The sequence below is a fragment of the Trichoplusia ni genome, chromosome 3 (genome assembly GCF_003590095.1).
Source record: "Trichoplusia ni isolate ovarian cell line Hi5 chromosome 3, tn1, whole genome shotgun sequence".
Lineage (NCBI taxonomy): Eukaryota > Metazoa > Arthropoda > Insecta > Lepidoptera > Noctuidae > Trichoplusia > Trichoplusia ni.
In genome coordinates this window covers 8,630,125-8,645,258 of record NC_039480.1, presented here as the reverse complement: position 1 = coordinate 8,645,258, position 15,134 = coordinate 8,630,125, and the positions used below count along the sequence as shown (strand labels likewise).

At 34.3% G+C, this 15,134-nt stretch overlaps 1 long non-coding RNA gene across 1 annotated transcript in view; it reads left to right on the top strand.

Moving 5' to 3' along the window:
- Positions 1-4,762: 4,762 nt before the first annotated feature.
- The window catches only part of LOC113491779, a 33,701-nt gene continuing 23,329 nt past the window's right edge, over positions 4,763-15,134 (top strand). Inside the window, exon 1 of the long non-coding RNA XR_003400453.1 lies at positions 4,763-5,102. This is a non-coding gene — a long non-coding RNA (uncharacterized LOC113491779). The remainder of the gene's footprint in view (positions 5,103-15,134) is intronic.

The following is a 15,134-nucleotide window of genomic DNA, read 5'->3' as shown; positions in this document are numbered from 1 at the left end:
GTCGTCTGTAATAACTATAAATTGAGGTTTTAATTACCTGTAATTTGTTTGTAAGTTTGTGCAATTGGGTTTTGGTTTGGAGTTCGGAGAAGGGAAACTGTATATTTAAACCCTTACCCGGGTAACGAGGTAACAATTCGTATAGGATAAATTGGCTTAATTATGGCTTGGAGTCCCGAAATCCAAGCGCAAATATTAAATAAAGACCTGAATTTTTCTTTGCTGCCGTTTTCACGATAAATGATGTCGAATTTGGGTAACATAGTAGTAGAACTCGTTATGCAAGTCTCATCAAAACCCCGCTTCCTCATGTCGGTTATGATAAAAGAAAGAAAGGATTGCTTCTTTTATCTCCACATTTGTTTGTTCAAACCATAAATTTCGGTTTCAAGCGCCTGTGATTTCCTTGCGGGCGAATTCCCCTTAGGGGATCCTCGGTGGAGGTAGAGAAACAATGTTGTGAGCGACACGTAGATCGAGGAGATCCAGGCTGGGAGTTCAATTTTTTTAAGAAGAAACAAAGTAAACCTTATTACATAACAATTATAGCCTACAACTTTCTCACAGTGGTGAAAAAACCAAAAAAATGACGGCCTGTCACATGATCGCCTTTAATTTGTACATTTTTCAGCCATGTTAAAAATAGTTTTTCAGCTACAGCTTCTGTTATCGTGCTACATTTTTCTAGCGGTCGGAAGCACAGCTGCTGAGTCGAGACAAACGCTATTAGTTTACAACAGCGGCTATATAATCACGCCCGGACTCGTCCACAGATTTACTCATTTGTTTATTTCATAATGAAGAATATTCGTGATTTTGGCTGAAGTTTGTAATTGAATTTTGGTTTTGCTCAATAAAGTATTGGATCAGTCGTGCTGGTCGTTACTGTTTTCATATAAATTAGATGGTTTTGTATTGACGAATCTTCCATAAAATCCAATTTTATCCTGTCTCAACAGAGAAATAAGCTTCTATTTGTGATAAATTCAAAAACTAAGAAAAACCGCTGAATATTTTCTCACAATTTCCACTATCTGCATCATTTGTCAGAGAAGCAAAAAAACAACGTTTACATTACGGCTCGCCTTGTTTTCGAGATTCCAGTTCAAAGGGCCACACTTTTTATTCAATTTGCGCCATCTTTGATACAAGTGTGACAAAGGTTGTCGTCATTCGCTCCTTTCTTCTAGGTAATGAAGAAAAGCTTCGTCGTTTTTCAATGGTATGATGATAATACCTTCTTATCCCGTGTTTTGTGAGACGAGCTGTTCCAATTTGGAATGTAGTTTCTAGCACAAATGTTTGTTTCTTGTATTTTGTGGATTTTTGGTAGACTTCGTTTTTTATTATGCCTTCATTTCTATTTCTGTATTTTTTTTCGGAGTGTATGTTAAAAATAGTTTTATCCATGTCTGTTGTCTATAATCTGAATAGTGAAACGTAAACCTTAGATTATTAACTACTTATATTATAAGGCTATTGGGAATTCAACGGGTTAAAAAAAGTTATATCTAATCTGAATCAATTCAAGTTTGAAGGTAGGAAAGGAATTAATTATTTACTTCACTCGAAGTATAAATAAAACTACAAGAAAACCGGCGACACCCCAGCCTTGTCAAACAAAATCATTATCATGCGAACGAAACCATTACTCAAGTCAGAATTTCTTGAACCCGATACAAGCAACAAAATCCCCGTCCTATTCATTACTTTGTAATTAAATGAAGACGGTTGGCGCGATATTTAATATTGGCTACAGCGAGGACCATCAGTCAACGTCGTTCATTCCAACAATATTAGCTATAGCTAGGAGATTGATGCGGCGCGACGCGCTTTGTCTGTCTCATTGTTACTAGCTTCGGACGCTGATATTAAAAAAATCACAATTGCTTATGTTCAACTACAACCAATCAATTTACAACTTTATTGCTCAGCTTTAGGGTTAAAATTTGCCTGCAACGCTGTTAATCGATTCGCCTCTTGTCCCTTTAGACCAGTGTAGTATGCTTAAGTTCAGTTTTTCTCATTTTATGGGATCGTTGAAGAGGATATCTATATTGAAAGAAATGTTTTCATTGCATTTTCTTTTAATACAGTTTTTGAAAGGTGGGATTGGGGTGTTTGAAAGTACTGTCTGTGTTTAGTCTAGCCTTTTGTAACTTTGAAATGCTTGTTTTGTTATTTTACGAGCGTATATCAAAGTCATTTGTTCGTTATTTTCCCTACAGCATATTATTTGAAAAACATACCGTTTACCCTGCGGTTAAAACAGTAAAAGGTTTCTAATAAAAGAGTGAAATATGGAGTAAAATTATGTTAATTCAACCATTGAATTTACATATTTTTATTACAGAATTAGCTTACATAAATATTTATTTTAAGCACTGGTTAAGACACAATGTTTTCAGAATGTTTATTTTTATTCTTTTTTGTTTAATTGTTGTTTGAAAATAATTTAATACTGTGAGTTTAAACAATATTAAATGCATAGATGTCGGCGGTGGCATGAGTAGGTATCTATAAATTGCCGGATTGTAGATTCAGCTATGGTAATCAGAAGGGCTGAAAACATGACGAAAGTCAAATTAAGTGTAGATTGACAAAATACGAAATACATAGTACGTCGTTAACGCTGCATACCAAACAGACTATAGTTCAATAGCTACAGCAACACCCGTCACACTTGATGCATTAGAGAGGGGACAAACCGGGATACGGCCGGGACGACGTGCCCCGGGAACAAATACACTACACTAGCGCACTACGATACCGGATAACAAGGAAAACATCGTAATAATATTGATGCGCTGTTGCCAGATTGTGCGGTTCTGTTTTATGTCTACTATTAGAGGAAGCAAGAGGTTTTTTGTATGTAAAATGATAAGATACATTCTCTAGAGTAGGGTAACATTTGTTATGGTAATAATCTGAACGTGTATCGAGTTTGGTTGACTGAAGACAGTTGGTAGAGTACTGCTTGGCTGATATACTGCTATATAGAAGAAGTCTGAAGAGTTTGTTTGTTTCATTTGAACGAACTAATCTTAAGAACTACAGGTCCGATTTGAGAAAATCTTCTTTTGTTACACAGCTTTGATGAGCACACAGCTATGATTAATGGAAGTGGAGCAGTAATTGAATATGTTGTAAAAGCGGCGAATAAATCAGGTTTTAATAATTCGTACTTTATAACTTCAAGACCAAGCGGACAAAGGCTTGCGCTACATTAAGTTATTTCTTTAAAGACATAACAAGTATTTCACTTCAAAATTGCAATAAAAAACTTAGTAGCCGAGAAAATAAGAGTTAAATTCACACGAACCCTATCCTCACTTGCGCAGAACAAAACGACACTACATTTTACAGTACAATTGCTTAAGTACACTATAGCAAGAGTATTACCTAACATTTTCCAGCCAGTATCTTCACAAGTCACATATCACGAATGAAATTAGACGTAACTGCTACATAACACAAGTTTGCCTTACAAGCTAATTTACGAAACACGTTTAAAGTGATACACTACCTGACCCCCCCTACCACTACATCTTATAGTTGTACTTTTGCAGTTGTTGAAACGAGATAGCGCGCTACAAAATGTAGAGCGCAATCTCTTTTTCACAACTACGATTAGATGACTTGTGGAGTTCGTGGTAGGTGTTTAGTAGGAAATGTGTAGTTCTCTCCAGGGAAAAGCAAAGATTTAGACATTTATGTGAGCTTAGGGAAGACAAAGTCGTAAATGCAGTTTGATAGCCTACAAAAGTCGTTTTCGTTAATCATAAACTGCGGTGGGAACTGCTTGTTGGATTAAACATTAACTATTTGGTTCTTGGGTAACCTACTACGTAGTTTTATGTAGTGTATCTAAGATATAAAACATACTTTATTCCAAAAATATCTAGATATATCTGAAAGTTAAGAGTACTTTATAAAGATAAAGTTTTGTCCAAGCAGTAAACACTCAGGCAAATAGGAAGGTGTGTATCGAATTCACATCTAATACATACGGACAGACAAACCCTGTTAGCTAAAGAGGCGAGCTTACAGCGAGGCTATTTAAATGGAAATAAAACTTATGTAGGTAAACCGGAAAATACCAGTATTGAGCTGCGTTGCTACGACACCCAATATGTATGAAACACATTGAGTTTGTACAGGAACAAACTGACATACCATCAATAATACCAATTACGTGGGTAGAGTAATGTAGTATTTTACAATAGAGCTAGCTGTTGCCCGCGACTTCGTTCACGTGGTTAGAAGATATATGTTAGGAATTTTTGAATTGGAAGTCCTCGGAAAAAGAACAGGGAAAATGCATAATTTTCCCTGTTCTTTTTCCACATTTTCCATTGTATCTTCGCTCCTATTAGTCGCAGCGTGATGATATATAGCCTAAATGGTCTATTCAACACAAGATTTTTTCAATTTGAACCAGTAGCTCCAGAGATAAGTGCTTTCAAACAAACAAACAAACTCTTCAGCTTTCAGCTTCAGTATAGAGTATAGATTTGGGACCATAATATTAGAACTTTTAAAATTATACAAGCTTTTTTTTATAGGATTGTTTTCTAGAATAGCTATGATAAAGAATACATCAAAATTATCAATTTTCTCATAAATTGTGTACCAGATTACTAGTAATACAACTATAATCATTTAGGAAAATAAAGAGACAAAATAATATTACCTAATACATATTTCCTGCATAAAATTAAAAGTGCTTTTGTGTTTTTTATTTTTAAATTTGTAAAATAATTTTAATTTATGGTTTCAATTTAATTTAAATAAAATCTTTTTAACTATATTGAACTTCATACAAAATACGTACCTATTTATTTTTAATTCGTTCCAAATTCAAATTTGGTGTTATGTACAATAATGGCGCGATTCATTTTGTTTTTCACAAGAGCCTGTGGCTCGCTATTGCAAATTAAAACATAGTGTGAGTGATCTTAGAGTCATTAAATATTGTGAAGTGCTTAATTAACGGTATATTAGTGATTAATAGAACTGTGTATCTGTGAAAAACTATAAGAAGGCAGTGTACAAGATGAAACATTCAAGGCATAGCTACGGTGGACTCGCCTTTAGTTCAAGTAAGAAAATAATTCACAACTAAAACATTAATTTCCTCAGAAACTTTTATTCCTAAGCCAGACTGTCAAGATAGATTGAAGTATGAATTATGGTGGTAAAGGTCAAGCTATTTCCGTAAACGAGTCTATAATAATATTTCTAATCAAAATAAACTACCGCGGCTTTAAAAACTACTCAAATAATTGCCCATGTACCTATGTGTGGAATTAAGTAAAAATGACTTTTTGTAAGGTTTGACGTCACAAGTCCGTTTGATTGAGTATTATTTGACGTGAAGAGAGGCTAAAAGTTTTCAGTGCCAAGTCTCTCGTCCATGCTATTCGTATTTCCACATAGTCTTGGGACAGACCCTCTGGGGCCGATTTCCCTAATGTTGTTGAACAAACTTCCATAACATTTGAATATCTCATCATATTTCGATTTCTTATTTTGTCGATTTCCTTAACAGTCGACTCCCGCAGTTTAATATTTCTATACGGACCTCGATCCCTTTGGTATTTTTGTCGTTGTTGCATAGTTGTGCACGGTGACTATTGGCTGGGAGTTTGCGAGAGATGTTTTGTCAGATGTGAATGATTGTATTAATAATTTGTGACTCAAATCGTGTTGCATTATGTTACTAGCTGTTGCCAACAACTTTGTTTGCGCGGCTTCAAAGATGAGAAGAATGTAAAAAATAATAATAAGTTACTCACGCATATTTTTATTGATAGCCATAGATAGATATAGATAGGGTTAGTTTGTCACCGTCACCAAATGAAAATAGTTGTTTTCGTTATTAGTAGTCATAGTCACGCTGGTAATCAGAAGTAAAATATAAATTAATATTAGTTGACAAACAGAACGGAACAGTATACTGCGTTCCAAATCACAAATCGCTGACGTTGGTCTGAAAGCTGCCCATTTAAAATGGGAATGGGCCGGCCACGTTTGTCGTTTGCCCGAAAACTCCTGGGCCAAAGTCTGTACCCTCTGTGGTGTCTGGGTGTCTGGACCCTCTGGGTCCCATCAAACATAAAACGGCGACGAGGACGGCCTCGAATGAGATGGCGCGACGAACTGGATGCGTACCACAAACAGTGGATGGCAAAAGCAATAGACCGGACAGAGTGGAAGAACCTAAGGGAGGCCTTTGCCCTGCAGTGGGAAAGTAATGGCTGAAAAAAAAAAAAAAAAAAAAGTAGACAAAGTCAAAGTTATATGATACGTCGTTCATATAATAATAATACTCAAAACTTTCAAACACCTATCATATTCGAATCCAGCAATTACATGCCATTGTGTACTACGAGTAACTAAACTACTATGTCTGATATAATTGGTTTCAATCGCCATGGTAGCTGAGTTATTGGAAGACATAGCTCAATATTAATATCAAAATCGTGTTATAGGTTGGTACTATCTGTAAAGCAAATAAGTAAGCATTTAATTCTAGCTTGAAGAAACAATTTGAACTAAGCAATCATTGTTGTACCTCTTATACCTTTGTGGTATTTTTGTAATATTTTGTAAATGAAATATATGTTAATACAGGTACTGAATTGCGACTATCTTTCTTTGAGGCAGTTAATATTGTCAAAGATTTTGTCTTTTTCGGCAAATTATTAAAATTGTCACATTGAGATAGATATAGAAGATAGCAACCAAAATGAAATTGTTCTTTAAAGTGTATTCTTAGCAAATAAAACATTAAACTTGTCCCCACATTAAAGCAGACGCTCAAAATGCTCGAAAACATTACGCGGACCTTTTAGCGACGCTCAAGATTCAAGCACCCTTACGACGATTTGTAGAAGAGGGTCGATTAATAAAAGTCCAATTGACCTCTTTTGTTATTTTTATTACTGTTGCAGACCCTGTTTTAGTAACGACTGTCCTTTTCATTCTGCTCGAAGATCATTTATTAAAGTTGGACGTCTTTTTAGGTATTACGTCCTCTTTGCTCGTTATTTTAAAGTAACATTTTTTTAATTAGGCATTCGTAATCGTAAAATCTTATGTAGTAGAGTAAACCGTGAAGTTATAGTGAAACTGGGCTGGTATTATTACTCCATGAATCCTGATAGATGAAACTAACAATTGAGTGGAACAAGTAAGCTGAAACTCACAAACCTGGCAGGCCGAGGGGAGGTGAGATGATATGGATGTCTTCGTAATGGATTGGTGTAAAGAGACTTAAAATAAGGTTACAGTTTTTGTCCAGTTGTGGGTCTCCAGATCGATAATCGTGTCCTGACTTTTTATGTAACCAACATAAAAAGTTATGACAAATTTATTAAAAAGTTACATTTATTTATCGTTATTATATATATACGCAATTATGTTATTTCAGCGAACTGAAACAGAAATATACTTATTTGTTGATTGCGTTATATGTGTCTAATACACGATCACGGACTTAGACCGAATATTCATCGATTAGCAAAACTGATACAAGTAGGTATCAGTAAGCTAGGAATCTAGAAAATTTCATCTAGAACAGTACCGCATAGCAACAAAACATTTGTTTCAGATAAATTTTATTATCTGGTGCGCATAAAATCATTCACCGGAAAATATGAATGTAAGCGTTTTGAAGGCAATTTTCGCGTTAAAAATTCCAGCCAGCGTTAAATGCCAAATGACATTAATACTTCTAGCGATTCGGCAGTAAATTTTAAAAGCTAGACCATCAGAAATGGGGTTTTGATTTATAGGTGTGAAATCGGTTCAGGTGTATACTGCTGACCTAAAATATTATGAAAACCGGTAAAGATCGAGTCGCACTCGCGGCATTGAGGGTTTCATGCAAATAGTGTTGCTTACGATGGTTATTGAGGACATTTGTAAAATATAACTAGATAGTTGTTTCTTCAAGCTGAGCGGCAGTAATAGGCTTCCGTTTCCACCTTTTTCGTGGAAACCCAAAAAAAAATCCTATTAAAGTCAATTTAACTACAGAACCTTGTTCTATTACGAAAATTAAAAAAAAAAACTTTTACTGTTTAATTATACAATATAATGTAATGTATTATTTTTTAAATTGATGTACCTTCGTTAAAAAACAAACAATTTTTTATTTAGAATAATACATTACAGCGATTCACAGAGCAGAATCTAGTTTAAATATTTTATAAGCGCTACATTATATGGGACGCTCGTAAAGCTAGAATTGCACGGTCGTGTTGTAATCTTACAATCACAACCAATCAGTTTGACGATCCAATCGGTTCGGTGGCAAATTGGTGCGGCCTTTAGTGGTAATGGTTACGGTTTCTACCTTTAATTATAACAGGCTGTGTATTGTTTCACTTTTGTTTGTTTTTGGGTTTGTAAATTATACATGGGTTCACATAACTGCTGAATTTTGTTTACGATAACGTTTTACAACCTTTTTTATGGTCAAAATAGTAACAACGTAATTAAAAGTTTCTTGATACTATCGGTTATTGGAAAAATGTAAGTAAATTTATTTGAATTTTCTTTCGTTTGCACTTGGCATCACGACATTAAGGTAGTTATGATTTAGTTTTGAATGAAATTAAACTCAGTCGTTCCTCAGATTGGTATAGTAAATCTGCTTGGGTATAGTTATTAAAAGCTCGGTGCGTATCTAACAATTTATATGAGGACGATGGGCAATCCGTCTTCTCTGCAAGGCTGGGATAACTTGAGACTTAATTAATTTGCTAAAACGCTCTCGACGACATGAACGCTATATCTTGAGGAAACCACACTTTCGTAGGTGCATTGTAGTTGAGATTTCATAAGCGACCCAATGGACGATTATGAATCATTATATGACGGCTAACTGATTTTGAAGGCTGGTCTTTAAATCCAATATCAAAATTATCTCAAAATCTTTGAATAAATGTTTTATTTGAAACCCATTTTGTCTTAAACCTATAATCATAAACAAAACGCTTTACTGTTTCGTAAAAATAGGTATCATGAAAGCAAGCAAATTACTCTCATTAAGAAACGACGTTAAAACATTTAGCAAAGTCAGTGTACCACGTAACATTCGCTTAAAACTATTTTTAAAGAGTTCTTTGTCCAAGATTTACGCTTTTCCAAACTCACAGTAGGCCAGCCATCAGGAAAGTAATGACTTTCGAAATTGCCTATTTTACCTTCAAGCACCAATAGTGCTTTTTTGTTTCGCTCGTGCTCGTAAAACGATTTCTCTGAGATGTATTTTACACGGTGCCTCTTAAATTTACAATCAATTTTTATTTTTTGTCTATAAAAAAGTGTACATCTTTATACCCTACAATTGAGTTATAATGGTACTAGATATACTTTTAATGAAACATGATACCATACCTACTTACGCAGATACTTCTTATGATTGACATTCTAATGACACACTGAAGACAAGCATGTCATTCATTAACACACAATAACTCCATTAACTTATCTATGTGAGGTAAAGGACCGTGTGAATACATTAAGTTAAACAATGACCATTATTTATTAAAGATAACATTTAGGTGTCTGAGTATATCTAAAAATAATTCAATATTAAATTTTCTACGACTTGGATACTATAACAATAGAAAAATCTAAAACTGTTTTTGTTCATCGTTTTATCTGGGGCTATTGTTGTCAGACGCCAGTTAAACTTATAGGGGCAAACGCTTTTACTCTTTGAAATATATACAAATATGAGAATATATAATTTCTAGGGTTACGTAGCTGAATAGTAAAAAAATAGTACCCTATTACAGAAGCATCGCTGTCTGTTTGTCGTCAATAGATGGTTATGATATATATTATGATGAACCAGTTTGTATTTCACGAACGTTGATAGCTAGTCTACTAGAGAGGGATGAAATTCACACATGATGTATTTTTGCATCAAATTTTATAGTTATATTTGTTAGGACAAATGAAAAATCAACCCACCATCAGTCATCATTTGGGACAATGATTTGTTCTCAACCGAAAGTCACAATTGCAACTCTTACTTTACCGGTTTTTATTAAAGATGTTTTTAAAGATATCCGGAATTTAGTAACATGAGAAAGTGAGAGTACAGAAAAGACTGGTTTTAGATAACAATCACCAATATTCTTCTGTTAAGCCGAAAGCGATATCTCGAAAACATAAATCTTCCATTGATTGCCAATAAGGATCAGGAAATTATATAATCATAGCGGTATCAGATATGTGCGCACAGTCGCAGATTGCAATAACGAGCAGGAAACTAACGTATTAGGCTCATATGATGTTAAAACCAACATATTTAGGAGGAACTCGTGGCTAAACAACTGCACAACCTACCTTGTTAAACACTGATGCTTAGCTGCATCCAGTTGCCAGCGACTGGAAGCCGACCCCAAAATAGTTGGAAAAAGGAAATTGAAGAAAATTTAAATTGCTGTAAACGCAGTCTATAAAAAAAACGTAAACATAATATGTTGCGGTTAAAGCTAAATATTAGAACAGAAACCAACAGGCTATGTGTGAGCATGTTGTAAGAGGCTTTACGACCTCTTTGTACCAGGGAGGATATTATCAGAATGATAAACTGCAATAAAAGAGAAGTTACGATCTTCGTTGAAAGTAGGTACTTAAGACATCGACATTTCTTAGCAAGACTACGATGAAAGGTGAACCTTTTGTGTCACTTAGTTCAATTTAAATAATATGTTTTTACGTTTTAAGTTAAAGTCGTTTTATTATTTCGAGATGTAGTTTGTGTGTATAATTGTTGATAGATATTTTATTCATAGACTAAGAATCTTTATAAATATAAATTAAACGAAGCCACGTAATTGTTCACTTGATTGCGAAAATGAATCAGGAAATTTAAAAAAAATGTGTCAATTTCATAATTGTTTAGCTTTTATCCGAAAACTCCGAAAGAAGCATTCTTAAATGGATAAATATCAGACACCAGAACTAAGGCAAGTGTTTCATACCAACAACACAGAAGGTTATTAACTCTGAGCCAACCACTCCTTTACCACATTATGTCCGGAATCATACATAATGGGCAATTGTCACCAGTAATGCGTACATATTTCATTGGCCTGATGAATGGAGCGCAATTTGTCTCTCAACCACCAAACTAATGGCTGGTCAGTAAGGCGGACGATTCCAGCTTGATTTTGATATATTATCCCCAAATAAGGACGATAAGGTAAATTACTTTAGTAGGTGCTGATTGAAGACAGTCGCTGTAGAAATTGGATGGATTGTTATCGAATTGTGGGTGTCTGACTATAATTTAGCATTGCAACGCTTTAAAAAGGTTTCTATACCACAAAAGAAAAAAAAATGCATAGTCTTTCACCGCCACATAAGATCCCGTTAAATTACTTGACAGATTTTTTCAAACAAGGAATGCCAAAATTTTAAATTTATTTGCTAGATAGCTTCTCATCAGTGATTGTGAAACAGGCGCTTAGTCTAACATTATTATTCTAATAAAATACCAATGAAATTAAGAGCATTCCCTACACGTCTAATTTAAGGCAGAGCGCCGCCCTCGGCGAAGGAGGGTCAGTCTATAAATTCCAGAACGTTCGGTAACTTAGAGATAGCTCCTCTATCGTATATCATCTGACACCTTTTTGTCACAGTAATCCCACTGAAGAGTTATGCGCTACCGTTCTAAAATACTGGAATGGTTTTATGACGCCGAGGTTTTATGAAAATTATTGATGTACTAGCTTTTTCTCGCGGCTCCACTCGCCTCGATTACTCTTTTAACGGATTTTAATAAAGCGTAGTCTATGTATTTAATCCAAGGTGTCAGTTAAGTCCGAACCAAAAGAGTTAAAAAGAGTACTAGTTTTATTTTTCGCAAATTAAAGGAATAATGATAAAGTTACAAGAAAAGAAAAACCGTTTGCGGCACACAATAATATAATAATTTATTAGTTTAATTTAATACAAGCTAATTTAAAAATATTAAGTTGTATCAGCTTATCTTCCCACAAATAAATAAATAAAGTTAAAAGACGTTACAACTTGGGAGGCTCCACTATGCAACGTGTATATCATCCTCTCGTAAATGACATGAATTTCACTTTAAAAGGAGATTGCAGGCCTATTTATTAAATAACATGCACAAATTGAAGAATAACAACTATATAATTCGTAGTGAGAGATAAAATAATTGGTATTAAGTACATTCCAAGAGTTATTTTCGTAAATTCTATTTGGATTGGATTCAGTTTGACTAATAGGTGAAAATATTTAATACTCTTCGTTATATTAGTGTCAGGATCTAAAACAAAATGCTTTTTTGTTACTTTGTTTTCATAACTTTAGGAGAGTAAATGAGTAGAAATTAATTGTTCGTGTTGACCTATACCACACGGCTACCTGTGCAATCAAGACTAGACAATAGGCAATAAGATAGATCATCCCAAATATATAAGTAATATAATGGAAAGTGGAAAAGGGTGACTTAGAAACGGTTATATTACATAATATTAGAGGATGTCTTGATGTATAAGGATGTTCAAGAGTTAGGATGAAATAGAGAAGGATTGAGAAAGCTGCCAGATAAGGAAAACAATGCGCAGGAATTGGCTTCTATTATCAGGTAAAGCAGGAACGATAGATATTTATTAAAAATAAGTAATATATTTATACTGGACCACTTACCAATGGACAATGAACTGCCCAATTTCGAAAGACCTTCTTTAAGTTTTGAGTACTCATTGAAAAGTTGTTGTCCGGATTTAACGACGAAATATAAACAAAATATTGAGTAATTTAAAAGGTAAAATCCGTTTAAAAGTTCCTTTAGTTCTTTCTGTAAATTAATATGTATTAAAAATTGGTAAAGCTTAAACATATGTAAACATAAAAATAAAAAAGTTATGCATACGTGGGTTATTAATATGGTGAACATTCCACAGCACGAAATAACATTTTGTATCGATGTTAAGCATAATGCAAACATCATCTGTAAAATGAATAATAATGGAAACATTTCATGTAAGTTGTTCATGTAGCATGAATACTTATTTATTGTTATACAGTAACTTATTACAAACCTGCTTATGGAAGGTCGCTGAAAGATTCTTACAACAAGTCGTAATGCGTTGATAAAATACAGTAAATTTCTCTACTTGTTCGACAGTCAAAATAATATCATCCTGTCGTCTGTCTGAATACAACATTTTTTCTCTAATGTTGTACTTGGTTTGGATGGCAGAAATCTCATTATTTAAACACAATAAAAAAGAATGAACCATGTATACAAAAGTACCGAAAACAATATGCTCCATAATGAACCGTACTTCAATAGTAACCTCAGACATGGTCATTAACCAAGTGGTCACATCAGATGAATATAATTTTTTGGATAATTCTCGATACGTTGTAAAGGTTAAAGAAGAAATAGAAAATGAAATTGTAGACACGACGAAAAATATTTTCAATCGCTTTAACCGCTTGGTTAAAGTTGAGTTTTTGTGAAGACAATTGTAAATAACTAAAAAGTCCTCCAGAAATAGCTTGTAGTAACCCGAACTGTAGATACCACAGATTATAATGACAGTAGTGCTTAAAAGATTCTGAAAGTGGTATATGATAATCAGCCAGGACTTGCCACCTTGATTATTGAATGGGGGGCTAAATACCATGTTGCAGTTCATGAAGAAAAGCAATACGGTAATTCCGATTTCGAAAGTTATTCGCACTATAGCCAAAAATTTTCCAAGTGTGCCAATAACTGTATAATTTCTATAAACACCCAATATATTTTCAACTAACACTAACTTGTTTATCATATGGTTTTTCATATTTTTAGTTCGGAAAGACGTTTACGTAACTAAATGCCGAAACTAAAACTATTCACCAGTTGAGTACAAAGTAGTGATGTCAGAATTAAATAATGACTTTCCCTAAAAAACAGTACTTACCGTTATTAATAAAGTCTGGAAAAACAAACGACCTCACAAGGGCAATTAGTGGTCACTACAATGCTGTCTGAGTCGGTGTGGTAAAAATAACCAGAATGATAAATTACTACATTTAGGACATGTCTATTACGTATAGTAGAAATGATGATTGGCTTTCTATAAAAAATACACAGAGCTAGTATTACTTGTATACAAAAAAAATGGATAAAACTATAGATTAGTTTTGTTAGAAAATCCATAAAAACCTGCTAAAGTGCGAGTAGGTATCACCACAGTATGAGTCAAATTGGCCATTAAATCGATTTCAAAAAGTAATAAGTACGTCATCTGTAAAACAATATTGCCTGGCTATCACGATTCATCAGATAGCGCCTTTTTTTGGTTAGACGGGGGACTCATCACCCACCTCCTCGGGGGAGGAAGCGGGTAGTATCAGGCTCTTACTGACCTAACCTGAACCGACGTACAGTGTCCCCGTATTTAGTAGGTGCGCGGCAATGCATAGCATGTCATCACCGTCGGCCAAACGATGCCGAGGGCTTCCTTCATTTCGGAGGCTGACGTGTAGAGAGCGTCGGCCTCTCCACCTGGCATCAGATATAGCCTGTTGATAGATGGACGGACTGACATTTGAGCATTAGTAGTACGGTTCCGCTTTTATATTTGAGGTTAGGATGCCTTAAAAGCACAATTGTTAAAATATATATATATATTATGTATTGTTTTTTTTCGTTCCTGAATTTGAAATAATCTAAATATTGGCGTGCATACATTGTTCTACTCAATTATTAAAAAGAGTAAATATTTTAAATGGTATTAAAAGTATAAATAGTTATTCCCTAGAACCTCCTAAATCATCTTTTGTGGGTTTATTGTGTGATACAGCCAATAAATGTATCAAGTGGTAGTAGTAACAAAACCTGCTTAGTATAATATACCATTTCTTTCGTTTATTACTTTGAACAAGTCACATTCGTACTTGCCTGAGTTGGGATCTAACCTGAACCTCGAGCAAACATTCGCACCAACAACGACAAGAACCACAAAGCGAACTTGATATTTTTACTACACTACCATATTTTGTACGGTAAACCCAATTTCGTAAAAAAAGTTATATGACTGGACTTTTATTGGCGCTCTGTATGTTCAGCTCAGAATATACTA